Source organism: Tympanuchus pallidicinctus, unplaced genomic scaffold (genome assembly GCF_026119805.1).
Source record: "Tympanuchus pallidicinctus isolate F22 unplaced genomic scaffold, pur_lepc_1.0 scaffold2, whole genome shotgun sequence".
NCBI lineage: Eukaryota > Metazoa > Chordata > Aves > Galliformes > Phasianidae > Tympanuchus > Tympanuchus pallidicinctus.
In genome coordinates, this window is record NW_026294721.1 from 34,352,439 (window position 1) to 34,380,086 (window position 27,648).

The 27,648-nt window shown below is 34.8% G+C and overlaps 2 long non-coding RNA genes across 3 annotated transcripts in view; both read left to right on the forward strand.

Moving 5' to 3' along the window:
• Positions 1-21,879, forward strand: part of LOC128080200 (uncharacterized) — a 132,916-nt gene extending 111,037 nt beyond the window's left edge. The window contains exons 4-11 of the long non-coding RNA XR_008206541.1: positions 6,255-6,301; positions 8,917-9,051; positions 10,500-10,696; positions 10,809-10,871; positions 18,533-18,678; positions 19,176-19,333; positions 20,219-20,287; positions 21,751-21,879. This is a non-coding gene — a long non-coding RNA (uncharacterized LOC128080200). The remainder of the gene's footprint in view (positions 1-6,254; positions 6,302-8,916; positions 9,052-10,499; positions 10,697-10,808; positions 10,872-18,532; positions 18,679-19,175; positions 19,334-20,218; positions 20,288-21,750) is intronic.
• Positions 21,880-23,025: 1,146 nt separating this feature from the next.
• The window catches only part of LOC128080423 (uncharacterized), a 35,974-nt gene continuing 31,351 nt past the window's right edge, over positions 23,026-27,648 (forward strand). Inside the window, exons 1-3 of one of the 2 annotated variants that reach the window (XR_008206671.1) lie at positions 23,026-23,228; positions 25,725-27,100; positions 27,405-27,534. This is a non-coding gene — a long non-coding RNA (uncharacterized LOC128080423). Of the gene's footprint in view, positions 23,229-25,724; positions 27,535-27,648 lie in introns of both variants that reach the window. The other variant, XR_008206670.1, reaches the window with a different exon arrangement.

Here is a 27,648-nt window from a genome sequence, read left to right on the forward strand (position 1 = left end):
TATGATGTATTTGCCATTCTAAACTTTGGGGCATTTTTTCAATTGAAAGAAGCAGGGAAATTTCCTTGGAGTGGAAGTGGCAGTGACCCAAATCTGATGTGATGCTGCCTGCTACCCATATGGTGGACTCTACCTCAGTATTGGACAGACAGGGCAGTCCTTCTAGAGTAGTCAGCAGCTCAAGGCACAATAAGTTGCAGACTTGGGTATGTTGCTGTGAGATTAGGTGTAGGAATGTGCGGGTGTTAACATTTAGCCCATGCACACAGATGGGGTTTGTATGTAGTATTACTGCTATCAATCCTGAATGTATGTTAATTACAAGTCATTACTAAATCAATAAACCACTTCATCCTGATTTGGTTTAAACAATGTAAACTGGGCTGTTATTCCACGTAACAGATAGCAAGAATGCAATACCGTTGCTACTGAGGTCTGTGATAACTGGATAATCATTAAGAAAATTGCTTTTGCTAAAATATACAACTGATAATATTAGCATGGAATCTGTCAAAAATATTTTTTTCTAAAAGATGTGGTTTAGAATTTTTTCATTATTGTGTGTTTTTTATTTTTTAATTTTAAATGTTTAAAAGTGCTGGCAAGCTCTTGTTAATATTAAGATAAAGAAGAATCTATGAAATGCACTTGCGTATTTTAAAAAAAAAAAAGAAAAAAGAAAATAAAAGCAGTGCCAAAAAGCTAAGAGATCAAAAAATTCTAGCTCTTAAAGTCAATTGCTCCACAATAATTCCTACATCTTTGCTTATTGTCCTTGTATTTTTTTAGTTAAACTTTGAATTCTAACAAGATGAAGACTTTAAAAAAAGAAAGGAAAAAATACAGAAATTTCAAACCATTAGCATGTTTATGAGTAATACTGAATGCCACCCTTAGTTAAAAATACACAGTAAATTAACTTTTCCCTTAATATAAGTGATATTTTAGAGCTACTTTAATTATCCATAATAGAATATCACATTAGTCTGAGATAAGTTCTCATAGGAAAAAAGTGATGTATTTATTGATATAAATTTAGCTGTTACAGTTTGACTTGAAAAGAATACTTAAGCCTGGAAAATCAGTTCAGAAAAAAGTTGAGCACCAACATCATATAGGGAGGATTGCGAAGTACTAAGTAAAATACAAATATTTTTTCTGTGTAGTCAGATTTTGAAGATTTCAAAGTATGTCAAATATCCTCATAATTTGATGCTTAAGGCTATCTTTTTAACTTGTTAAACATATATTAAAGTACTTCAAAAATATTTAAAAGAATTGCAATCAAGGCATGTGTCCAATATGCGGTTTTGCAAAAACAGATAAACTGGAATAAAAAATTTCAGAAAGCTTTCCAGCTACCAAAGGTACTGCATTATGTCACAGAAATTAATGAAAGTTGCAGGAGTTTTCAATAATTAAATCGGATTTCAGATTTAATCCTTCATCTCTTTCCCTGCTAAACTAAATTAATGTGTAATGCCTTGAACAAAGCAGTTTCATATTGCAATCTTTGATACCACCATGATTAAGAATATCACTGAGAAACATTTCTTTCTTCACATTGGGGAAAAATCAGTATTCTTGGAGAAAATAGTAAATACTAGAAATAATATTGAAATCAAAGTAATTACTGGCTTATATATATTTTTCTTGTGTTGCTTTTCGTTTAATTTATGTCTCACTGTGGATTGTGGATACTTCATAGAAATTCTAGAATACTAGAAAACCAGCTATCAATTCATTGCAATTCCAGCACCAAGGCAGTATACTTAATTTGGAAATATTAAAAAAATAAAGAAGACTACAAATAAAAGAACAATATAAAGTTCTCAGGGGCAAGAATAAATTAAGATTTGCTTTAGTGAGATGAAGGTTGTAGTTTCCAAGTTTTATTTTCTCTGTTTAAATGTTTGTAGGAAATGCTGTATGTGCTCATGTGCAATAGAAGATAGTCTAATTCTAACGTGACCTAAAGATGCAAACTGAGGTTAAGTCCTCATTTTACTTTCTGGTCATATCTAGTAAGAGAAAATCCATTCACTGAGAAGTTTGTTTGCTGAAAGGCAAGTAAAACCAGGTGTAACCTTATGGGACAAGGTGCTTTAATAGCAGAAGAGAGCTTTCTGGATGTTTAGCATTGCTTTGCATGTTCTCTTCCCCTGAAGTCTGAACAGGAGGGATAATGTGAGGTTAAAATAAATCACAGTGGTAGAGTCATCAAGTGTTCTGCTGTTTTTCTGCTGATGTAGATTCACTCTATGAAACAAGATGTTAGAAAAACATCAAGGGTAGTAGAGTAGAATTACAAGTTAGATGAAATTACTAGAAGTTAGACAACTGTATCTGGATTAAAGACTTTGGAAGGCATTCAATCTTGAAATGGATCATGTTATAGTTTGCCTTACTAAGTCTGTTAATATAGTTATTAATGGATGCTAACACCTCACAAACTGAAATGCTACTTCATTCTCTGTTTAGTCCCAAATAGGATAAATCATCAAACAGATTAATGCCTGTTTGATCTTCACAAGAAGAAAAATTTAATTCCTAGAACTGTATGAGTTCCAGGTGACATAGAAATTATAATAATGTTGGTGATCTATAAATTTGTCGGTCTGTAAAAATATAAATAGTTTCCATTCTTCACTGATTGATTTGTCCACTTTAGAAAGATTAAATTACCTTTCCAGTGTTCCTGAGAGATCTAAGCAACAGAGATGTTTTTCTGAGGTAGCTCTTATGTATGAGGGTTTCATTCCTATACTTATACCAAAGAGAGACTATAAATTATTTTCCCAGGTAATTAACATTTTTGAAGGTCTTAAGAGCTTCTTGTTTTGCATAAAGATGAAATTGAATTTTGTCACCTAATAGTTTGGTCAGTGACTTAATTGAAGATTGTTTTCTGGGCAGAAATGTTCCTGAATCCTGGACTTTGAGAGATGTTCTTAATAGGGGTGTATGAACAACTAGAAGAGAGATAGAGAAGAGTAGGAAGAATTGATTGAGCATTTGGTGTGATGATGTGAAGAGTTACACTTCAATTTAAGAGAACCTGTATGGAGAACATTAATTTAAGAACATGCTTCAAATAAAGCACATGATAAAACTGAAATGAAGTTTAAAAAAAAAGTTGCTAAAGCAAGTTTACTGAATGCTGAAATATTTGTTATTTAACTTATATAAGTAAGGACTTTTGCTTACCTAACTGAAATACAGTGATAATGCTATTGCACTGTTGTCTGCAAGGCTAGCAATGACAAAAATACGTGTTTAAGAAATATAGAATCATTGTATCACAAGGTTGGAAATGACTTGCAAGATCATCCAGTCCAACTGTCCTCCCATTACCATTGCTTCCACAAGCACTAAACCATATCTCATAGCTCCTCATCCAGACGCCTCTTGAACACTGCCAGAGACAGTGACTCCACCACCTCCCTGGGCAGCCATTCCAGTGTCTGACCACTCTCTGAGAGAAAAAGTTTCTCCTCATGTCTAATCTAAACCTACTCTGGTACAACTTGTGTCCATATCCTGTTTGTTGCCTGGCAGAAGAGGCCAAACCCCTCCTCACCACCACCTCCCTTCAGGAAGTTGTAAAATTCAATGAGGTCTCCCCCGAGCCTCCTCTTCTCCACACTGAACAATCCCAGCTTCTTCAGCCGCTCCTCATAAGACTTGTGCACCAGACCCCTTACCAGTTTCGTTGCCCTTCTCTGGACACGTCCAGGGCCTCAATGACTTTCTTGTAGTGAGGGGCCCAAAACTGAACACAGCACTCGAGGTGCAGCCTCATCAGAGATGAGTACAGGGGGATGATCACCTCCCTGCTCCTGCTGGCCACACTATTTCTAATGCAGGCCTGGATGCCATTGGCCCTCTTGGCCACCTGGGCACACTGTCGGCTCATGTTCAGCCAAGCATCAACTGACACCCCCAGGTCCCTTTGCTCTTCACAGTCATCCAGCCACTCATCCCCAGTCCTATCACGCTGCATGGCGTTGTTGTGGCCAAAGTGCAGGACCCGGCACTTGGCCTTGTTGAACCTCATCCCATTCACCTCAGCCCAGCGATCCAGCTTATCTAGATCCCTCTGAAGGACCTCCCTACCCTCAGGCAGATCGACACCATCTCCCAGCTTGGTGTCATCTGCAAACTTATTGAGGGTGCACTCAATCCCCTCATCAATAAAGATATTAAACAAGATGGGCCCCAGTACCGACCCTTGGGGACACCACTTGTAACGGGCCACCAGCTGGATTTAACTCCATTCACCACTCCCCGCTGGGCACGGCCCTCTAGCCAAAGGGCCTTACTCAAAGAAGGGTATGTTTGTCCAGGCCACAGGCAGCCAGTTTCCCCAGAAGAATGCTGTGAGAGACCGCATCAAAGGCCTTGCTGAAATCTAGGTAGACTACATCAGCAGCCTTTTCCTTGTCTACCAGTCTGGTCGCCCAGTCATAGAAGGAGATGAAGTTGGTCAAGCATGACTTGCCTTTCATGAACCCATGCTGGCTGAATATAAAGCTTAGCTTCAATTAATCCATCAGTCTGAGGGCATTTCACTCCTGTCCTTACTTGCTCAAAATATGAAGAAGTATCTCATTTAATAAATTAATATTTTCCAGCGAAACATTACTTATAACCTTTTACTTGTTGTGAAACATAGTGTAGGGAATACATAATGGTTGTTTTTTTCTGTTTCATTATATGTACCAGCTTCCAACAGAAATCAACATATTTTAATATTAAACAAAAATCATGATTTAAATATTTTCCCTGAATATTAAGGTCATTAAGAAGCATCAAGCTCTCAAATCCATTAATGTATTATGAGTAGTGTCGCCTGAAGTAACGCTTCTGAATTTATTGCTTAAAGATAACATTTGGATAAAGTGACCATTCCTTTACAAATGAGTTTTGAAATGAAATTACTGCCCTTATAGAACTTAATTTAATTAATCTTCTAGATGAAGGCAGTAGTCAGTAAGAGAATTTGATTTTATTTAGCCTCACTCATGAATATTAATATTCAATAAAATTATGCTTCTGTTTATTCATGAATATTATACAAGTGCATTCAGAGCTCTTAATCTACAAGTTACCATAAATTTTTTTTTGTTCCTCTGTTTTTGTTAACAGAACATGATTTTTTTTAGTTACATTTGTATAAAATTTTAACAAAAATTGTGGTGAGACTCTAGATTAAGGGAGGAAAGAGTTACAGAGTGGGGACCATGCCCACCCTAAGTAACTACTGTACTGTTTGTGTAATTGGAGAATTAAGTCTACAACACCTGACATTTTAAATTGCATAATTATACTAGAATGCATAAGTAAATAGAAGTAGATTTTTATCTTCCTATGTGAACAGAATTCAATTTCACTACAAAAATCAAATAAGAAACTTTTTTCATGCACAGTGAATTATGTAATGAGCAGATCATTTGAACAGCATTAACCTGGATGCAATAAACTCAGACCTGATAATGCCAAAGTAAAAATTTTACAGATTCACAATTCATGTGGACCTGGAAGTCAGCCCCAGTTTTGCAATGCCCTTCTGCTTCTCCTTTCCTAGAGCTGGGGCATCTAGTGGCACAGCACTGCAGGGCCAGCAGCTCTTGCTCACTACTGTCTTTGTGCTGGGTAACATGGTTAGGACCTAACAGGGGTAATAGGAAATTTATAAATATATAAATTTAAAAATTTTGTAAAATTATAAATCTAATAATTCACTGATGTTCTAACTTCTTTATCCAGTTCTGAAACTTCAGAAGTTTTTACACATCACAGATTTGGCCTGAAGTAGCAATTGTCTTGTTCTCTGCATCACTCTCATTCAAGAAACCATGATATTACCATGAACTGAATCATATTTTAGGTGATTTGACTGGAATTTTTAAAATAATTTAGGTACATCATGGTTACAAGAATTTTTACTTCGAATTTTCTGATGTTCTTGGGTAGTAAATAAATGAAGTGATTTCACTTGCTTTCTTAATTGTATCACAGCAAATTGGTTCTTGGTATATGACCTTGTCACTCACTTAGTAAAACCTCCTTAGGAGTTTGTGAAGAAAAGATGGTAGAGAAGGGGCAATTCTAATGAGTTTGGATCTATAATTTCATATGAACTGAAAAACAATCCATATCTATGTTTTGGAAATTGCATATTTGTATGAGTTTTCCTTCCTGAGAATGTTTCTCACAAAATGCCTTTATCATTTCTCAATTAAATATTGTAGGTATAATGAAGAATTCCTTTAAACCTAAGAACACTGCATCCTGAAGGGTAAGATGCAACATAATTGTAATAGTATTATGCTGTTATGTTATGAGTTACATTCCTTTGTCATTTGAGTGCAGTCTCTTTCCTTGCAGAGTTGAATTTGCAAAGATGCTACTTCTCTTATCAGGAGCTGTGCATTGCCCACAGATAAGTTGAAACCCTGACAAAAAAATATATCATCAATGGAAAATTAGTTTTGGTATTACTGAAAAGATGGTTGTTCCACCATCATTACTATGCACAGTGTGGCACATACATGTTTCTTTGTTGCTGATTGGTACAAAATATGTAAGGCATGATCTAGTACAATTCTGCAGTTTAATTCTGTGTTTGTAGAGATTACATTTTTCACGTCAAGACATTTAGACATTTACTTGATGTGGATGTTTTCCAAAAGCTAAGATGCAATACTGAAAAATGATTTTCCCAATCTAGTGTAACTGTTGAAAGGAATGTAACAGCTGGTGATCTACAGTTCAGTGACAGATGAACAGACTGATCTATTCACCTGCAGAGTGTAGATAAAAATTAATAAGAAGAGGAGAAGTTAAATAGTAAATCAACAAAAGGGAGAAGGTGAAGTATGTGTAGCAACATATTCTTGTGTAATTAAGTTAGAAATTCTGATCAGTGATTAAAAGAAAAGGTGAGGTTGAAGGAGTTAGAGAAAAAATTTGGTAAAATGAGCTAAGACTACAGTTGATAAGAGCTCAATTTGTGCAACTTCTTAGGAGTCATTTCCTTACAAATTTACTTGCAGGTAAAAGTCGTTTTAAAATACTAATATGGAAATATAGACTGTGTTTTTGTCTTTTTGCTTTTGGAATAGAAGTCTTAATATTTTGGGTGTATGTGGATGGAATAAAACACAAGCACCTGAAATTAGGTCTGAAGGGGGATCAGATATCCTCCTGAATTTTGCCAGAGCAACCTTCTTCCATGTATACCTGCTGCTGTCCAGAGCAAACCGGCAAACACCCCCCTTATTGAATCTTGAAACCAGGGCATAGATAAAAGACACACTAAATAATAAATCTTATTTCAGAAGGTATTTTAAGAAACAGTTACGTAGCCCTTCACACTGGAGTTTCGTATCTTGATTCGAGTTGAATTCTTTTACTCTGGTTTGGATGTTTTTTATCATCTCTGTTAAACCTATGCTTTGAAACAACAAAGACTGACAGGATGAATCTTGGCTGTCATTGTGCAAAAAGAGGGCACTTAGGATATTATTATTATACTATTTCTTTGAAAATACTTTCCTAGTTACTTGAAGAATATAGCTTCCAAGATTATCGTGATTCTCATTTTCATTACAAAACCATCATCACTACCACCAAACAATCCCAAGAGAAACAAAAGGGAAGTATAAGCTATTCCCTATTTAATATGCAACATAATTAGAAGAGCATGTGCCATATGGCTCTGCTTTCCTTTAGAGAAGTTCTGTGGTGAAGTAGACTAGAGCTTGCTTTCTTTCCAAGATGATATCAAATTGTAATTCTTCCCCATCCAAACTTTCTTTGCATTATACTGTTATAAACATTTTCTAAAGTACTGAACAGGTCATATTTCTCATTCACTGAATTTTCTGGGCCTGAGCCAAGGTCTCTGCAGTGATGCAAGTATATCCTTCCCTAGCTGCATGTTGCGTGCTCTGCATAAAAAACTGTGACAAAAAAAATATTGTATGCAGTTATAGTATACATTTTCTCTGCCTATGCTCAGATATGTTCAGAAGACTGCTCAAAGGCAATAAGCACTCAGTGAGAAACCTTTACATGCCAAATTTGTGCCCTCCAGCGCAGCTGTTTCAGCTGCAAATGTCTTTCGAAGAAGTTCACAACAGCAACTGTTTTCATGAACAAAAGGTCTTCCCTTCCTGCTGTTCCTTACTCTTGATCTTGAGATTGCATTACACCGTTTCTTCTCAGTCTCTCAACAAATACTTACTTTCCCTCAGAAAACAACTTTGATTTCATGATTTCAAATGTTATAAGCTTATTTAATAGGAAGGGGTTGTATGTAATCTATACATACAATCTATATGTAAAAATTATAGCTGTTGTTTCCACATGCCCTTAGCTTTCACAGTTTTCTCAGAAGGTTAATCAATTATGACCCCCCCATCTGGATTACAAATCAATAAAAACTGCAATTTATTCATAAATTGCTGGAAGTATTTATTTATTCTGTAGATAAATAATTTATTAGCATGTGATTATTCATATTAATAGATAAAAAATTATTGTGAAAATGACCAATATGTTCTTACTTGACAATATTTTCACCACATTGGAAAACTTTCAGTTTAAATTCTTTTTGGAAAGAGAACCGTACAAAGACTAGATTTATTACTCAACAGATGCTCATCACATTGCTTAATGCTTTGTTTCATGGTCCATATTCATCATCCTTTCTGATTCTTAGATCTATACTCTGTTCTTTTTGAACATCTGGTGTTCTTTCTCTTCCATGTTTTTAAAAGAGTAATTCGTTTGGGCAAGTGTTTTCTTCTTGTAATGCTCTTAATCCTCATGGGTGTTTGGAACATAGGCAGGAGAATAGAAGTGCTGTGATTAAATGTAAAGATGTTTACAAGATTTTTTCATTTCCAGAGGAATTTAAATTTGTTTCTTCAATGACATCATCTATTGGCAGCCTTTGACATAAATCTGCTCTTCCTCAGAACTCAGACTGTCCTTGCAGAAGAGCTTGTTCTGTAACTATTTGATCTGTGTGCAGACTTCAAGGTAATTAAAAAAATAAGCAAGCCTAGATTTATATTTTAGGAACTTTAAGCTTGGGAATTTAGTTTATTTAAAATTTACAAATTGTTTATTATATTTTACTGTTAACCATTTGCCCTATGATTTACATTTTGGTTAGCACATGTATCTAGTGGGACTTTTGTAATGTCATTTGAATGGCTAACACAGCAGTACTGAAAAGAAACGTTGCATTCTTGACATCTCAGTAGAAGACTTTAAAATCTTTTAATATTTTTTTTTTAATTATTTGCTAGTATCTATTTTTTCTGTTTAAAAAATAAAACAAATGTCATTGGCTATAGTGATGTAGTAGGTACTTTTCTAAAAAAAAAAAGAAACATTTGTTGTTGAAATCTGAGGTTTTTTAAATTCAATTACAGATTTGTTTTGGCAATGATTAACAATCTGCTTTTAATAACATGCAATGCAGATAAAGAATAAACTTACAAAATTAATTCTTCTTCAAGCATATAATGAAGTTTTAAACACAGGGATATTTTCTTGATCACAGTACAGATGGAAACACATTCTGATTCAATGAAATGGGGGGGGGGACAGAAAATAGCCCATGAAATAGATACTGATTAGAAAAGCTGCTTATCAATATTTGCAAGTGTTGAAATAAGTAATATCTATGATTTGACTTAACAAAACCATTTCTGATTTTGTTTACACTTGTTTTTCTCACTTAGTGATTTGCTTAATGGTGCTGTTAAAGTCCCTTAGACACATCTCTCCCCTAACAGCCATTACCAAAACTTACAACTTGCTTGGAGACAAAAAAGATAGAAAAAAAATATGTCAAAATGCAGTCATTCACAATTTATGATGTGTAGATAGTAGGGGAGAGGTGATGGAAAACAAAGGACAGTACTTTTTAGAAAGGAGATTTCAGAGACTCAAGAACTAAATAGCAATAATGAGAAATTTCTGAGCTGTGAAAGAAAAAAAAAAAAAGATGGAATATGAAAGAAACAGTGGGAAGCATCAATCTTCTTCAGTTGTTCACTCTATTCACCAAAAAGTGAATATCTATATGTATACATATATACCGTCTTACACCACATCTGAGATTTTGTGCTGTTCTTGTCAGCCACTGTCTATGGAGTTGTTATCGTATACCAGCCGAAAAGGTAGGAAAGAAATATATCAAATTTTTGCTACTGGATTGCAGCAGTTTTTCCAACTACAAGTTTAAACATTAACAGTATTGCAAATTCTTATTAAGTCTTCTGGGAAACATTTCATTTTCTTTGAAAAGGAGGATAAAACAAACAAACAAAACCCCATCCTTGGGTAATTCAGTGCTATAAAGCTTTTGTGCAAAGATACAGTCATTAAACCTCAGAAGGAGAATTAAAATAAGCACTCTAACTTAGCTATTCTTTCTTTTATAAACTGATATCCTTTTATTGCTTTTGTGGCACTAGGGAGGAAAGCTGCCTGCCACCTGCTTTCCAAGGAACTGCCAGTTTTGCCTGGAGAAAATAGCCCATCTGCTAAGTTTCATTCTTCAGCCCAGGTTACTGGTGAAGACTTTATATGTACATCCTTGTTTTTAATACTTCCAGCTGTTCATTCTTCCCATGAAAGGAAATCCCTGGGTAGAGACATAACAATCCTGAAGGTATGCCCAGAATTGCTTCTGGTTTTCAAACATAGCAGTGGGGCAGAAGTCTCCTGCCAGTCAGCTCTGATGACCTCCTGTGATGTATACATCTTCTCTCCCTTCAACACAGATGTGTTTAACAAGGTGCTGCCAGTGAACTCTGAGAAAGTTTCATCTGTTACAAAAGAGGAGGGTAAGTATGGCAGAACACACAATTATTTCCTATTTTGCTTAAGGTATAGGAAAGATCAGCAGAAAAGTTATTGGAACAGCCTTTGTGATCGTCTAAAAAGTCGCCTGTGAAATTTCATCCAGAAACAATCCTCCAGAATATTTCTGTCTATCTCTTTATCTTTTAACCTTGCCATATCCACAAGCAGCTTTTCTCAGTTTAGGACATTCTGGGAAGGATTCAGGACTAGACCTTGTTGTCTTCTGGGTACTTGGCTACCTCTTTGTTCCCCATCTTTAAAGTAAGAGTTTTAATTTCTATGTTGGCATGCTGCATTGCTTCAAGTTTCAGTAGTATAATGGAGGCTGCCGTACTAAGATCTATGGCCAAACATGGAGGCTGCAGCTAGATGTTTGCCCATTGCTGGAGCACCTCCTTATGTTTTGAAAAGTGTTAAATGTTGATCAAAATGTGTTTTATCAGGCATAGTATGTTGAATCAGTACGTGCTGAAATTCCTCAGACTTCACCTTATCAGTGTCCTCTCTGAAGTACTCCAGAAATATAGTGGAGCTATCTGGGACCTGTGCTTGTTAGGTGCCTTGTTGAGTAGATGGTTTTGGCAGTGCAAAACAAGCCTGAACAGGAGGGAAGAGATGCTGAGATTTTGTCATGGGAGTTCTTGGGCCTGAGCCATAAGGATGCTTCAGGAGTGGCCAAGACTTCCCATGAAATGCCTTTAGGAAGAGTTAATATTCCAAAAGCATCAAAAATAGCTGAAGTGAGAGTTTTTAATCCAATTGTTGATTACAAATGTTTAATTTACAAGAAGTTTGAATACAGGCTGTAGAACAGTTTTAATACATCAGAAAAAATACTTAACCAGTGACCTTCCACGTAGATGCTGCCCCTTGAAGAGCAGTACTGCTTTGTTTTTTCTGACTGCATGAAAATGTTTTTCCTTTCATTCATTTCATTCACTGGTGACAGAAAACTGCAGTGACAAGAAACTGCAGTATCTTCAGTCTACCCATAGTAGATCTGTTAGCAGAATGATGTATCTAGTCTCTAACTTTGTCCCTATTACTCACATCAGTAGCGGTTGTCTAACAAGCTGTGGTAAAAAACAAGCTTCATTTTGTGTAACACCATGAAATATTAAGAGAATCTTGTCTTAAAAACAGGCAAAGAATTTGATCTTCAACTGTACATTGAATTTCTAGTAGTACTGCTGAAATAAGCCGAAGGGTACGTATATGTGAAAAATGATGCAGTTGCTAAAAAAATCTGGAGTTTTCTATTCTGCATTCTGTAATGCACCAAGATCTACTGCTTAGATAGTCTGCTGTGACAGAAATCACTTATTGATGGAAATTGTCTGTTTGCTTATAATAACATTTTAGCCACTCTGCTTTTTAGCAACCCTGAGTTCTCTATTCTGTAAATAAACAAAAGGCAGAAAACCTCCTATGGAACAGGAGAGTCTTGCGTATCCCATGGCCTGGTGTAGGATGTGGAACTGATTTACTTGTCCTCCTATTCAGAGAGAATCTTTTAAGCCCTGTTCAAGTCTTTTTATGCCCAATCCATAATACTTGTATCCCTCAGACAGGGACAGAAGTAATGAAAGGGGTGCAGAGAGGTTTGCTCGTTTTTCTCTAACAGCAGATAAAAGGTGATATTAATTGCTGTGTTTAGCATGCAGGACGTAGAGCACATGGTGCTGGCAAACAGAAGTTAATACAGAACATGATTAAGCCCTTTCTGCTTGAAAGGAGAACTGAAAATGTGGCTGTCTATTTAGCTCTGCTCTTAGAGAAAAACCAGAAGTGACTTTTGTTATTATAAAAAGAATCATATGAAAGACCTGTATTTTTGCAAAAACAGGTATTTTTGAATTGTTAATTTTTAATTTTTTAGATGTCATATTTTATGAAGCACCCGAAGGCTGGGAACAGCGATGTGTATTTACAACTTTTCATCTTGCTAGTGCTTTGTCAGCCTGGAATATATGGAGATTTACATACATTTTCCAAAGAGCTTGCTGTATCTCTGACAAGTGTTGAAGTAGTAGTTGACATCTTTAATAAGAACATGAAGAATATGAGTAAAATACTACAGCCATTAATTCATTTCTGGTTTGGTTTAAATCAAAACAACAACAGCACAAACAAGCAAACACCACTACCACCACCACCAAAAAAAAACCCAACAAAAAAACCACCCAAATAATAATAACAAAACAGAACTACTGTTGAGTTCCTATTAAAAAAACAACCTTACCCAATTATAAAATTCACTCCTGTATGGAATCAGACGTTAGAACCAGCTCTAGTTCAGAGTTCCATTGCTAAAAGCAGATAAATAATTATGTAAGTAACAACAAATATTCCTTAAGTTGATGCAAGCTCTCAAGTGGTTTGGTGGTTTTTTTTTGTTGTTGTTGTTTGTTTGTTTTTTGCTTGTTTTGCTTTAATATTTACTTTAAAATGAAGATGATAATTCCAATGCATCAGTTCATATGCAGCTTATTCTTTGTTCATATACTTATGTTGGGTGCTCTACACAATGAATGAGGAACTGGTTGCAGGAGAGCTGCACCAGAGAGCATCTTCCCTGTGGAAGGGACAACATTCTGACAACATTCCCAAGTGAGTGTCTTATTCAGGAAGTTTAAATTTTTAAGTGACAGGTTTGTTAAGGAAAATGGAATTAATATCAAGGAAATCTGCAAATTTCTCCCAAATTCTCTTCCAGCTTTTATTGTCACCCTAGTGGCTGTAGGTGAACTTAGCTTACTGTTAACTGAAACTTAGCTGTTCTGTGTTTCCCTGGACATGAATGATGTAAAACTTATGTGTTTATGAGACTATGAATTTTGCTCAGAATAGAAAAGCTTACTTCTTTTTCTCCTTCACCTTTTCCTGGTGAAAATTCCTAACAAAACCAGAATGTAGCATTCATTATGTTATAAGGAAAAATATCACATAATTTAATGTAAATAATTTCCTTGATTTAATTCCTTGATTTAAATTATCTATTTTGCTAAAATAGGTAATTTAACTAAAATATGTAAGCAAAGATCTGCTGGAATTGTTTGCATTAGATACAACTTGGCACCAGCGTAAAACTGCAATCATCAGGTGAAAAGCAAGACAAATTAAGCAAATGGAAATGAAATCTGTCAGATTGAGGATAAAACTTTTTAATATTTGTAAAACACTGAAAATTTATAAAAACATTCAGATGGCACAGTGCAACTGGCATTGCTGGAAACCATAATATAATTTCTATTCAGAGTTTTAAATATTTGAATTCTATATTAATACATTTATCTCTACATGTAACACCTTATTTCAAAAAGTCTACCTGGTGAGATGGTTATGAAATTTATTTTTTGATATATTTTTATTAAGTAATGCATGATAGTGGATTCTCTTGAGAAAATTATAATTTAATTGTGAATACTGTTTACCTGAATTATTCATTTGCTATTTTACTTCAGTGATTTCGGGGCTTAAGGTTATGATGCTTAGCTATATTTCTAAGAGTTCTTAAAAATAATTGGCTAAGAAATTATGCGTTGAGCACCTACTTATTATTCTTGATGGTTCAGGACTTATTTAAGTGTTTTAATCAAACAGTAAACAATGTGTTTCTCAGGCTACTTCCAGTCCTGGTTTTTGAATCACAATTTGCAAGCACTAGAGCACAAACCTTTTCATTAGGCAAAACAAATATTTGTAGCACTTTGTCTTTCTCATTCCACACAGTAGGAAAAATAAAACAGACTTAATGTTAGAGGCAATGCATACTATACTGTCTAAATAAATACACAAAATTAGCCAATCAGTAAGCTAACATGATTATAATTAATCTCCTACATCTGCAGAATGTCTTATCCAAATCACTCTTAATTGATTACCATTGATATTTTTCTGAATTGCTAATAGAAATACAGCTTTTAGTGAGGAAAACAGTCTGGTTTATATTTTCATTAGACTTGCTGTGTCTGTATTGTGCTGCACCTGCCTACTCCCAAAATGCTTGTTATAGCTGTCATATACTTTTATGAGGATAGAGGCAGTGTTCTGGCAAGCTAACTTGACTCAAATTGTGTTCAGATATAAAACATGAAGACCCACTTGTGATTGCAAAGGTAGTAAGTCTAATTTGATTAGTGCTCCAGTGACATGGCTTATTATATATGTCATTTGTCATTTCTCATAAGTGCTCATGAAAGAATCATTTTCAGAGAAGGTGTAATTGAAGTTGGTGAAAACATTCAGCACCTTTTGCGCTCAGGGAAATAGTCTATATATTGTGCTCAATGCTGGCTTCAGAACAAAAAGAAACAGGAAAAGCAACAAACAGGAAGTCCTACCTTGCAAACTGAGTGAAAAATCTTCCCTTGATTTCAGTGGGAGTATGACTTACTCATTAAAATTTGTGTAACTGAGTCCCAGCTACTAAAAATCCACACACTTTAAAATCTTCAAACTGTTGTTAAACAATGAGGACTTATTTTCTAAAAATGCTCTATCTTTCCTAGTTGCTAAGCAACTAGGTTTAAAGAAAAAGGCCAGTACCTCAGCTTATGAGAATCAAAGGGAAATTTATACATACACAGATGCACACCTGTTTGTCAAAAGACTGAGATTATGCATTAAGTTAGTATTTTTTTCAGCATATTGTGTGCACGAAAGTAGATGGATAAATAATTTTACAGAACTGGCAAAAATTGTATCTTCTGACAATAAGAGAAGTTTGTCTTCAAGGTATATTACAAAGGTTTGAAATTTTACTTTCTCAAACCACCTGCTGGAATTTTTGATTGAAACTATTTGTTTTCCTCTTCTTAATTTTGTATTTTGTCACATAAATATTGCTGAAAAGATTCATTAAGACACCATAAAATACTAGGGGAGGAAGCAGAGGGAAAAACACAAACAAAAAAAAAAACCCTGTTTTTCCTGAATATTCTTTCCATTGCCAAACAGCATAATTCAGGTTAGTTGTAACATAATGCTATTGTGACTGCAGAGTGCAAGAGTGATTGATATTTTTGTTTTGGTACTTATATGGTTAATTTCATGGTATATTTGTGATATTTCCTGTTGTTGTAGCTGGGAAGACAGGCACTAATATGAATATAAGCCCTGAGTAAACTTCAACTTAAATCATGGAACCAAACAACAGAATCAGGTTGTACTTTGCACAGGAGAATTATCTTGTAAAATATTTTAAGTACAAGTGTAGTTTGTGACATAGTTATGACGATTTGAGATTTTTAGGGAAATCTGTATTCTGGTTTTTAGTTACTTAAAATAAATAAAGCAATTTAAAAAATGCATCAGTATGAAATTTTTTCAACTGACACTCTTATACTTAGATTTCCATATTTTAGAATGAAGTAGAAATCAAATTTGTGCAATGAGCTCATTGCATTCATTGTTCTGCAGTTTTTCCTATCCTAAAATTATTTACATCTTGCTCTTTTAAGAAGTCAAGTAACAATGAATAACTTTTCTTCCAGACAAGTTCTGTCTGCTTTTACATAAATAAATTGTCTTCCAGATAACTCATTGGAAATACCACAAATAATTACTCACCAGAGCTGGCTGCTCCAAACAGTGTGAATGACTATGACAAAAGAGAATGTGAGAAAAACTCTCTGGTCTTTTTCAGTAAAATAAATACTATTTGGTGAACTCATCCTACAAGCATTATATATGATACAATGCTACTGAATTAGAGTTGCTTTGACAGATAATTTACAGGCTATGCAACGGAAAGATGAAGAATTGCTAGCTGGCACTTGGGGAAAACTGTGATAGCGGCAGTATCTCCAGCATCTGTGTGCTGCCTTTTTGAGGACTTTCCTTGATGGGAAACAATGCTCAGGTATATGTGCTTACATCAGGTGCATTGTAGGAAGTGTTTAGGGAACAAAGTTGGGTGAAGAAGCAGCAGTAAGTAATATCAATGTAATGCTGATGCTTTCATCTTTCTATGGATCTGTCAGTGGAATGACCTTTATTCTTCAAAAATGGATGTCTATTTTATTTAATTTTAATAGATTATACTAGCTGTTATCAGGAGAAAATGTTACTTTTTGAAGCCATGTGCTTTGCATTTTAATTATCACCTACTCTCTAGTCATTTGAATGTGTTTAATCCATTATAGCAGCAACTGTTAATCAATTCTAGTCACTGATTCATATTAAATGACATATATAGAAAACAGTCCATCTGTCTCTGTTATATCGTTCCGTACCTTCTTTCATGTTTCCATTACAAATTCCGTAATAAATAGTCTGATCATTTTGAGTGACATGTGGGATCTTTATTGGGCAAGGCATTTCAAGTACATCTGTCTTTTGACTGGTTTATAGATGACAGTCCTAACAACAGCTATTACCTTCCAAAAGTCAGCAGTATTGAGGTATTCTTTATATTCCTGTCACCTCTTCTATTTTTTTTTTTCAGGATGTATATTGCTGTAAAATTATAGAATTTTCTTTTTTTTTTCTGTTAATCCAAACTTTTGCTGTATGATTATTATTTTTTCCCTGTTATGCTGAATCAGGCAAATAACTACCATAACCTCTTTCTCTGCAAATCTTAATTGTTGTGTTTTTTTGCCTAATCCTGTTGCTATTCTTCAGTTGCCTTTGTTATTTTTGCCTCTTCATCTTAATGGGCATGGCTTTCTCATTACTCTTGAACATTCTGAACTCTTTCATATACAGTGTTAATGAGACTGTCAGATATGTCATTCTGCTGCTAAAGTTCTGCTCGTAAACTTTCCTCAGAGCTTCACCTTGCTTTGTTTTCATATCTTCTGTATTGGTATATTTGTGCTATGATTTTTTTTTCCTTTCAGGCTAGCCTAGGGGAACAGAAAAGTGAATTATAACTATTAAATTAAAGAATGTTTGATGCATCTAATCCATGTGATGTTCCTGAGCAAGATGCTCTAGTTACTGTTTCCTCAAGTTGCTGTACAATTTCCATGTACCAACACTCGTTGCATCTGGTAGCTGCTAGTATTTTGAGAGTTACTCTTTCTTCTTCATTTAGATCATATTGGTAAAAACATTCTAACCAGAGATCTCTGTGCTGTCATTCCTTCTGTAGTTTTTGTTGTATGTAAAAATATGCCATCCTGAGTTAAGACATAGCATAGGTAAGAGGGCATCTTGCAAAGTACTACGAGCACTACAGAAAATTGCAATAGCATATGAAGATCTTTCTAAAGAAACAGCGCCTAGATTTTTATTGTTATAACAGTTTCTGTGAATAGTTTGTACAATGAGTAAATTTTGCACTAAAAGTGAACACTAACAGTTAAAATTTCACACTTTGTCATAGCTGAATCAAAGCTTAACTAAATATTTTAGGTGCAGGAATCGGAATGAAAGTCCTCATGGGTTTTCATTTTGTATGTCAGCCTATTTAGTCCAAAAAACACAGAATGGTAACTTTTACTGAGTAAGTTGTAAGGTGACTTATTATTTTCTGAAGTATTGGTTTACCTCCTTAAATATTAATATTTCATTATTGTAACACTTATTTTCAAGTCTTCTAAAGAATAAAGCATTGTCAATTTTTAGTTTTTTGAAGAGACGCTTCTAGTACACATAGGATTTTTAATAGTCCATGTGTTTTCTTCTGTTTCAGACTAAAACTGAGCTGGTTGGCTGGATGATTGAAGGGGACAGGTAGCATCTGCATATTTTCAGTCTGAGTAATTCAAATGCTCCTTTGAAAGCCATCACTCCCGGTGGACTTTGTAGCAGTCTCTGGAAATGGAACTGGGACTTTCAGTAAGTAGCTGCAGGGGAAGTACTTGGACATGCTCATATCATGTGGCTGAGATCAAATGCTCTTCTTTTACTGGAACTGAAATCAAGGACACGTGAACTACTAGTAGTAGCCTGAACTACTCTGAAGTAGTGTAGCGACATTAAACATTCATGGTAGAAACTTTAGGTTGAACTAGTCTCTTAAAAGAATATGCTAGTTTTTCCTGGTCTTTCTGTGACTGTGTCATTCAGTTTTGCTATATGCGAATTAATGGATACGAAGAGACCAAATGAATTCTGAAAGCATTAAAGAAATTCATGACAAAATGCCTAAGACCAATCTCAAACTGAATGACAGGAAGAGCTGAAAGATTTCAGCTTCAATCATTCTCCTCTCCTCTCCTCTCCTCTCCTCTCCTCTCCTCTCCTCTCCTCTCCTCTCTTCTTTTTTTTTTCCCCTTGAGAAATCCTCAGTAAATTATGAAATCACTATGATTTTTCCTTTCTAAAACTTCCAGGTGAGAAGGACCTGATAGCACAACATAGCCACAAACTGATTTGGTTTTGAATGAAAGCATGCTAGAAAATTGCAGAAAATTCCACCTGAGCATGGCTCTTCTTGTCTGACACAAGAAGTATGGTACTTTTTCATGAGCAGCATTCACACACCCTATCTGTGAGGATCTGTACTCTAAAAATTCATTTTAATGTTACTGGTGAAAGCACTTTCAGGCCAACCAATTCTTACTAAGTCTAACTTGAGAAAACCAATCCTTCTGAAGAAAAAAGCAAAGGAAATAGCTACTTAGAATACCACTGTTAACCGAAGAGATTAACAAAAAAAAAAAAAAAAAAAAGATTTTGGCTCTCATCTATCAAATCCAAGCATGCAGTACTCTCTCTGGACACAGATGTATGTATATTTAATAGCTTTGGAAGAGGTATTATCACAGATGCCGAGCAGGCAGGAATGCATAATTGCTTGTTGCTACAAGGCCTTGGCACCCCAAGATGCAGTATGTATCATCTTTACACAGGCAACAAACAGCAGGATCCAAAATAATCTCACTCATCTCCCATTAGTTTTATAAAGTGCAATTATAATTAATTTATTCACTGGGAAAGCTAAAAATCATTTTCTGAGCACATCATCTTGCTAAAATTTTGACTTTAGAGATAACAAGGAAAAATGTCAGCATCTACATGCCTGAGCAGTGACTGAACAAAAACTGCCTGCTCTGTTCATTTGTCCTGATTCCTCTTCATCTGTAAGTAGAGAATCATTAAGTTTGGAAGAGTCCACTAAGATTATCTAGTCCAACTATCAACCCGTTATTGCGATACCTACTAAACCATGTCCTTCAGTGCATTTACCTTTTTCTTGAAGTCCTCCAAGCATGCCTGCCACTGCTCTTTAATTACTTTCAGGTAATTAGACATGTGACTCATGGTCAAGAGAAGGGAAAGAGTAACAGAACTGTGAGAACAAGTGTTTCTTGTCACGGAGCAAGGGAATTTGTTGTTTGCAGAGTGACCTAAAATTGTTTTCTTTTACTCCTAGGTGTCCGTGTATTGATTCTGAAGATATTTGGTCAACCTTCTGAGGCAGGTTTATCTTTATACATTGGAAGTATATATTGCTTTGCTTTAATTCAGTAACTTTTTCCCTGTAAACTGGAACAACAAAAGTTGTAAACAGTCTCCTTTAGCTTAACAGTTTAACTCAGTGTAGTATAGGAACTTCAGATAACTCACGATCTTCCAATAAGATCCACACTCTGAAGGTGTGGGAGAGATCCAATGGATCCCAAAAAGCAAAAAAAAAGCAGAAAAAGATTTGATTCTTAGAAACAGTTAGACACAAGAAAGAAGGCGTTTCAAGAAATTCTTTGAAAAATCCTCTTCTAAGTCGCTAACAAATTAGGCTTGACATTCTATGACTATGATCACGCAAGTAGCTAAAGTGAAAAAGCCAGAGAACATCAAAAGCAATTTTCAAGACATCCTGGGTACTGCTTGTTCTGCCATCCAGTACAGTCAATAAAAACCTTTCACTGACATTTGTGGTTTGGGATTGAGGCTCAAAAAGAGAACAGTGTAATCCTGGTGATAGAATTGTGAATCATTTCACTAAGATTAGCAGGCATTTTGTGACAAAATAGAACAAACCAGACAAACAGCTGATTTGCAAAAGGATGTAATAGCAGAAATCTGTTGAAAAACTCTAAGTATTGATTATTTATTTATTTATTTATTTAGTATTGATGATGTAATATTAATTGTAGTATATAAATTACTCAAACTTAAAAACTGTTTTGAGTATGTTGTGTCAGAAATAGCATGTGATTTGCAGCAGGTAGATTAGATTCATTTCATTAATTAATTCAATGGCATAAACTCATTTATTATTCTTGCAAAATTCTAATAATGTTGCATTAAAAATCCACTTTTTCTAAAAAAAAAGTTCAAGCTTTTGAACTGTCATCTGTCTTGGACTGATGTGTTAAGTTCAAACTCATAAATCTCATAAAAAATTATAAAAGGTAATGCATTGTTTAAATATGACTTCTAAGGAGTGATATAGACATGTTTGTGAAATATTGTTTTCTGCTATTTATAACTTCTGGGTTTTTTTACTAACCTGCCCTGAGTCATACTTTTTGATTATTACTAGCAAAACTGAAGCATCAGTTAGCCTATCTCATTAGCTCATTGTTAAGGAATATTTATTACGCAGTGTTATTCATGGGAAAATATGTGATTGAGAATTGTTGCTTTTTTATCTAAGTTTGTCTAGTAAGACCAAAATAGGAGCAGAACCTCTTCTAAGGAGGCAAAAGATTGTTATGTAAATATATATTTTTTTCATTTTTAAGCTTTAAAAATAAAGAGTATGGCTGTAACTGGTGATAATGACTGGAGCTTTGGAAATTTCTGGGGAATTTCAAGGACTTGCAGCATTTCATGAATAAAAAAATATTCCCAAAATATTTATTAAGTGTATCTTCTCACTGCTGAGGATCTGTTTTGTATAAATCTCATGAAAAATTTCAGTCATGGCTTGTATGCAGGTTTCATATTCATTTATTCCAGGTCCACAGGAGGCAATCATTCAAGAAAGATGCTACCAGTAATACTTATGAAATGTTGAGCCCAATAGTTGTCAGATGCTGTTTTATAACACTAGCAGATGAAAACAGAAGTGCATGCTACGCAGGCTTCTTAAAGGTACTTAAGTGTGATCCCAAATACTTTATCTGATTATACATTACCTGAAATAAATCAAATCCACTTTAGTGTTTCTGTTGCTATTTGCTTTGCTCATTCTCACTTTTAATCTAAGTGGGGTTTTTAGGCTTCTACTGAAGAATGGTTGTCTTTCTGATAATGCATGAACAAAAGTCGTAATAAAACCTTGGGGGAACTTTACATGCAGATTGTTCTAATTGTCTAATTGTTCACCTGAGTAAAAAGGAGTTTTAGAGTTATTGATAACATCTACTATATGCAAAAACTTAAGTGCATTGTAAATTCATTTAGTTAATAAACAATCTCTTTCAGCAGAAAGAGAGCCAGGGCATATTTGTCTTTCTTTAGTTGTCTATTTCAACTGTGAGTGACTTGAATTTATTTTGTCACCATCTCTAAACTTACTTTTCACAGAGATGGGAGCAAGATAATAAAACTTCTCACAGACTTTTTTCTCTGTATTTCAATGGTAATCAGTTATTTTTTCAAAGAAATTTTAAGTTTTCCTTTATGATCATTTCAGAATATTAAATGGAGAAACAGTAGGTGTGATTATAACGGACTAATTAATATATATTTAAAAGATATTTCAGTTTCTGTCCTCAGTTCAAAATAATTTGGGACTTCATTTACACTAGTTATGGGATTAGTAAGTATTAAAAATAAAGACTTAAAAATTAGTATTAAAATCAGGGTGAAAAATTGTCAATCAAAATACCTTAGAAGCTTTTTTTTCAAGTATTAAAAAAATATGTTATACAAAACTCTGATAAACAGTCTTTCAAATACTGAAATGCATGCACAACTTTGAAGAGCAGTTTTTTTTACTGACTTTTCACTGCATGTGAAGAATATTTATACTGATCACTTTTTCAGCAGTTATTTGTAAATGCTCACTATTTTGAATAGTTTTTATCATGTCTGCTTTTAAACAGTTGTATTATTAGCTTTTTGTTTTAAGTTAATTTATGTGATTGACATTTGTAATACATTGTTTATTCATCGTTGCTAATATTCATTAAACCTCTTTACTTATGTGCTTTTAATGAACTTCTTGGTGTATTTTACTTTGCTGTGTCCTACTATGTTTATATTAATTATTCTTGTTCAATTTCACAGAATCACAGAATGGCCAGGGTTTGAAGAGACCTCAAGGATCATGAATCTCCAGCTCTCCTGCCACATGCAGGGCCACTAAACTCCATGTTTAATGCTAAATCAGGCTGCCCAGGGCCCCATCCAACCTGGCCTTGAACACTTCCAAGGACGGGGCATCCACAACCTCTCTGGGCAGCCTGTTCCAGTACCTCTTCAATCTCTGGGTAAAGAATTTCCCCTTGATGTCCAACCTAAATCTCTCCTCCCTCAGCTTGAAACCATTTCCCCTCGTCCTACACATGTCAACCCTTTCAAAGAGTTGATTCCCCTCCTGTTTGTAGGCTCACTTTAGGTACTGAAAGGCTGCAATGAGGTCACCCGGCAGCCTTCTTTTCTCCAGGCTGAACAAGTCCAGCTCCCTCAGCCTCTCCTCATAGGGGAGGTGCTCCAGTCCCAATTTAATTTAATTTAATTTAGAAGTATCTATTGTCTTGCTGTCATTTATGTGTCTGAAGCTTTTCTAGAATACAATTTTTTTCCTGTTTCTGTCATTATTTAGCAGAAACTGCAAATGGATTTGCAGGGAAGAGAGAGCATTTGGTAAAGAGCATTTGGATAAATAGACATATTACAGATTCAAATAGAAAAGCTTTCTTACACAAACCTTTATTGTTCTTTAAAACTTGTTGCAAAAAAAAAAAAACAACCACTGAAGACAGGATTTTGCCGATTGTGTCTGCAAAAGGTATTTTTGCCTTGTGAAAGCAGAAAGGATTTCCCAAATATGTTCTTCCATGCTGAAAGAAGATCAAATCAAACAAGTGAGATTCTCCTGAAAAAGGTTGAGCATTTGTTTTGGAGAGGATCTTATCTAAAGTTAATGTAAGAATTAATTAACTGGGGTTTCCTTGTAGCTCACGATCAACTTTGGAGATAGCAGTGGTCCTTATAAACTACTCCAAATATAGTGATAGTGTGCAAAATGAATCATTCAGCAAGACTATTCAAGTCATATTCTTGCATATTAATAATGGGACTGTTTGCACATTAACTGGACTTCAGTCACCATGATGCTACTCAATCTAAAGATCTTTTACAATGATAACTGCAATACTTTCATGCAGAAAAGCCACACATCAAATCTGAAAACCTTTTAAATGGGCCAGTGCTGTAAAATAAGTCTTCATATAACCTGAAGTTTGAAATAATCCAAACAGAGGCAATGGAGACTGATAAAGGTAGAAGGGATTAAGGGCAAAGTAGTTAGATGGAAATGAGAAAGCAGCAATTCTGTAGGAAAACTCAGGGATAATCAAAATCACTTCTGAAGGAAAGTAAACTCTTCTAGAGTTAAGCCTCTCTGTTATAACACAACACTTGTAAGATATTTGAATAAGGAGCCATGTAATCCTGATTACACATAAAAACACTTATACAATCTACAATATAATTATGTGAAATTCCCTCGTTATTGGAACATAGATTTTTAGAGTGCCACTGTATGCATTATATTAATTTAGGAATATTTGTATCAGTAAAACAGGAAAAACAAAAGAAAACAATACAAGAAAACAAGAAAAAAGTGTGTTATATTGTCTTACTTTGATGTAAATTCGTCAGAATGGTTTGATAGGCAGGGAATCTGCTCTTAAGAGATCTGAAATCTCTTATGTAAATCTCTTAAGTTTTACAAAAGAGAGAGAGGAGATCAGTCCTAATTTTTGTCCTGCTGCTCTCCTTCCTGTGATGAGTTCTGGGAAGCTAATATAAAAGTGCTTTCTCATATCTGTAGTTATTAGAAGGTGTATTCAGTGCTTTGAATATAACATTTGTTTGACTACCTGGTTACAAGAAGAAAGAGCTCTGTATACAAATAAGCATATGTAATGGATATGGTTAGCCTTCAATTATAAAAGGTTTAAGCATTAAATTCTATAGAAGAAATATGTTGCAGAACTGGCATGCGATAGCACCCTAACAATAGTTCACACTAATATGTCTAATTAGGCTTGTTCCAGCATTTGTCACATATAAATTCAACAAAAATGCCAAAAGACCAATTAATAGACTATTTATAGTAATTTTTAATTAAGGAAATTGAACAGACTTTTTATACAATAATTTTAAGTCTTTTCTTTGCAGACTGTCACAGAGCAATTCATTTAATATCCAAAGTCCCTGAAAGATGACAGAAATATGAAGACTGTTTTTCATTCATATGTAATGTTTACATTCATATGTAAGCATATGAATTGCTGAAGGTCTGATAATGGTTTACAAGTGATTGTATTAGCAGTCCCAAAGCTGGCTGGATGAAGAACAGGCATCACATGGCAATTTATAAAGAGGATTTTTGTTCTAATTGGAATGAATACAGCCCTGAAACAGATGAAATAGACAGTGTAGATTTGACTGTGTCACACATATTAAGCAACTAGAAAACTATGTTGGGAAGACTTAGTATGCATAAAAATATCTTATTTTTTAACCTTTTCTTACTCTCATGTCTCTTTTTACTTAAACACATTTTTTGTGATGAAATTCACATTCATTTTTATGGCATTAAACTGTTGCTTATATATTTTAAAAATGCAATAAAGTTTTGTATGAAATAAAAAAGAAAACTATACTACTTGTGGGAGGAAAAGATCATTTGAGATCTTACATTTGAGAATCTATCATTTGAGATACTGATATTGATATTTATATAATCCTGTTAGGCTTGCAGTATAGAAGAAGTTGAAAATGGAAGTGAAAGAGAATAGGAGGAAATGAAGTATGATACTTCCAATACTAATTGGTCAGGAGAGAATTATTGCAAATATAGATATTTACTGGGAAGAAACGGTGCAGAAGGCAGAAATGGCTGAAATGACCTAGAGACGACAACACATTTAAAAATGAGGTAAGTTCTAGTCATACAGTACAAGAAGAAAAAATGCAAGCACACCTTATTATGGGGTCAACAAATACTCCACCTATGTGTTACCATTGAAACAATCTGAAAATGCTTTATTAGCAGATTGTGATAAACCAGCATGTGCAGGAGCAATTCAGAAATGAAATAAAACAACCCTCTAAATTAATTGAAGCTGTTGGGGGAAAAAAAAATAGTAAAATTATTTCTGTAATATTAAAATTATTTCCATTACTTATTCTGAAAAAAATAATTGAAGGCATTCTACTTCAAAATTTCAAAAATGTATTGAGGAAATGATTAAATTATTTTGGCTTTATTGCTTTTAACCAGGAATATTTTGACTAAGAAATTATTTTTATTTTAGGTAAGTACTATATTTCAATAAAAGTAATATTTATATGCAAAATGAATATATAAATCCAGAAATCTATGTGTATGTGTGTGTTATATGGTGCTTGTATATTTGTTTCAATCACAAATTACTTATGTATTGAAAGCCACAGTGATGCAGGAAGAAGAGAAACTGAATAATGTGTAGGATTATGTTACATGTACAGCAGAACGTGTGTATAAAAACGGCCCCTTAAAAAAGTTATTGGTTCTATTTGCATGTGAGACAGTTAATTTTCTTCTTGGATTCTGGTATGATGCTATAATTTGACTTGAGGAGAAAAACAGTGTTGATAACACACTGGTGTTTTAGTTGTCGCTGAGCAGTGTAGTATAGAGCTAAGAACATATCAGTTTTTCAGCTTTTCATACTGCCCTGCCAGCAAGGGGGTTGGAAGAGCACTGTAAGCCAGGAGGGGGCATAAACAGAACAGAGCTGACTTAAACTAGCCAAAGGCATATTCCATATTATATCATACCATATCATGTGACAAAAAAAACCCAGCCATAAAAACGAGGGGAACTGGCCAGGGGAATGGCTGCTGCTCAGAGACTGGGTGGGCATTGGTTGAGAGATGGCGAGCAACTGTGTTGTGCAACACTGATTTTGTAAATTTATGTTACGTTATTATCATTACCATTGTGATTTTCCTTTACTGTCTCGATAAATAAAGTGTTATACTCTCTAACCAAGAGCTCTATGTTTTTTTCCCCAATTCTCTCCTCATTCTCACTGGAATTGGAGGAGTGAGTGAGTGACCAGCTGTTTTGCGAGCTGCTTGCCAGGTAAACTACAAGAGAGGATTAACTACTGGTTAAAACAAAAGAGAAAAACAGCTATGCCTTTGTTGCTACAGATTTGTCTTCCTATTTGGACAGATTCTAGAGTACTCTATTAGACAGTAATGATGGGAGCAGAGGCTTTCGTACTGGGGGTTTGAAGGAAAGGCCAGCTGCATGGTTTGCATATGCGGGTGGAAATGGGTACAGGACAGAGTGTTTCTGCCTTTGCTACCAAGCAGTCTGATGTGTGATTTCTTATAAATGCCTTGAATGAAACCTGTAGTGACTTTTTCCTCCTCTTTCTAAGAAATGCTTAAAGGACTGGCACAGTTACCTCCTATGAACCTTCTCTTCTATCAAGTCATGGTTGAGGATGCTGGGGAGCACAGAATTGCCTTCCCTCTCCCAGGACTGAGGACCAGGACATAAACTGCCAGGTAGTAGGGTAGAAGTCCTTGAATTCAATTTAGAATATGTGTATTGCTGTGCTTAAGAACTTACATATCTTGATGCTTTGATTTCAGTAGGTTTTGAGGTTTTATTTCTTCTGG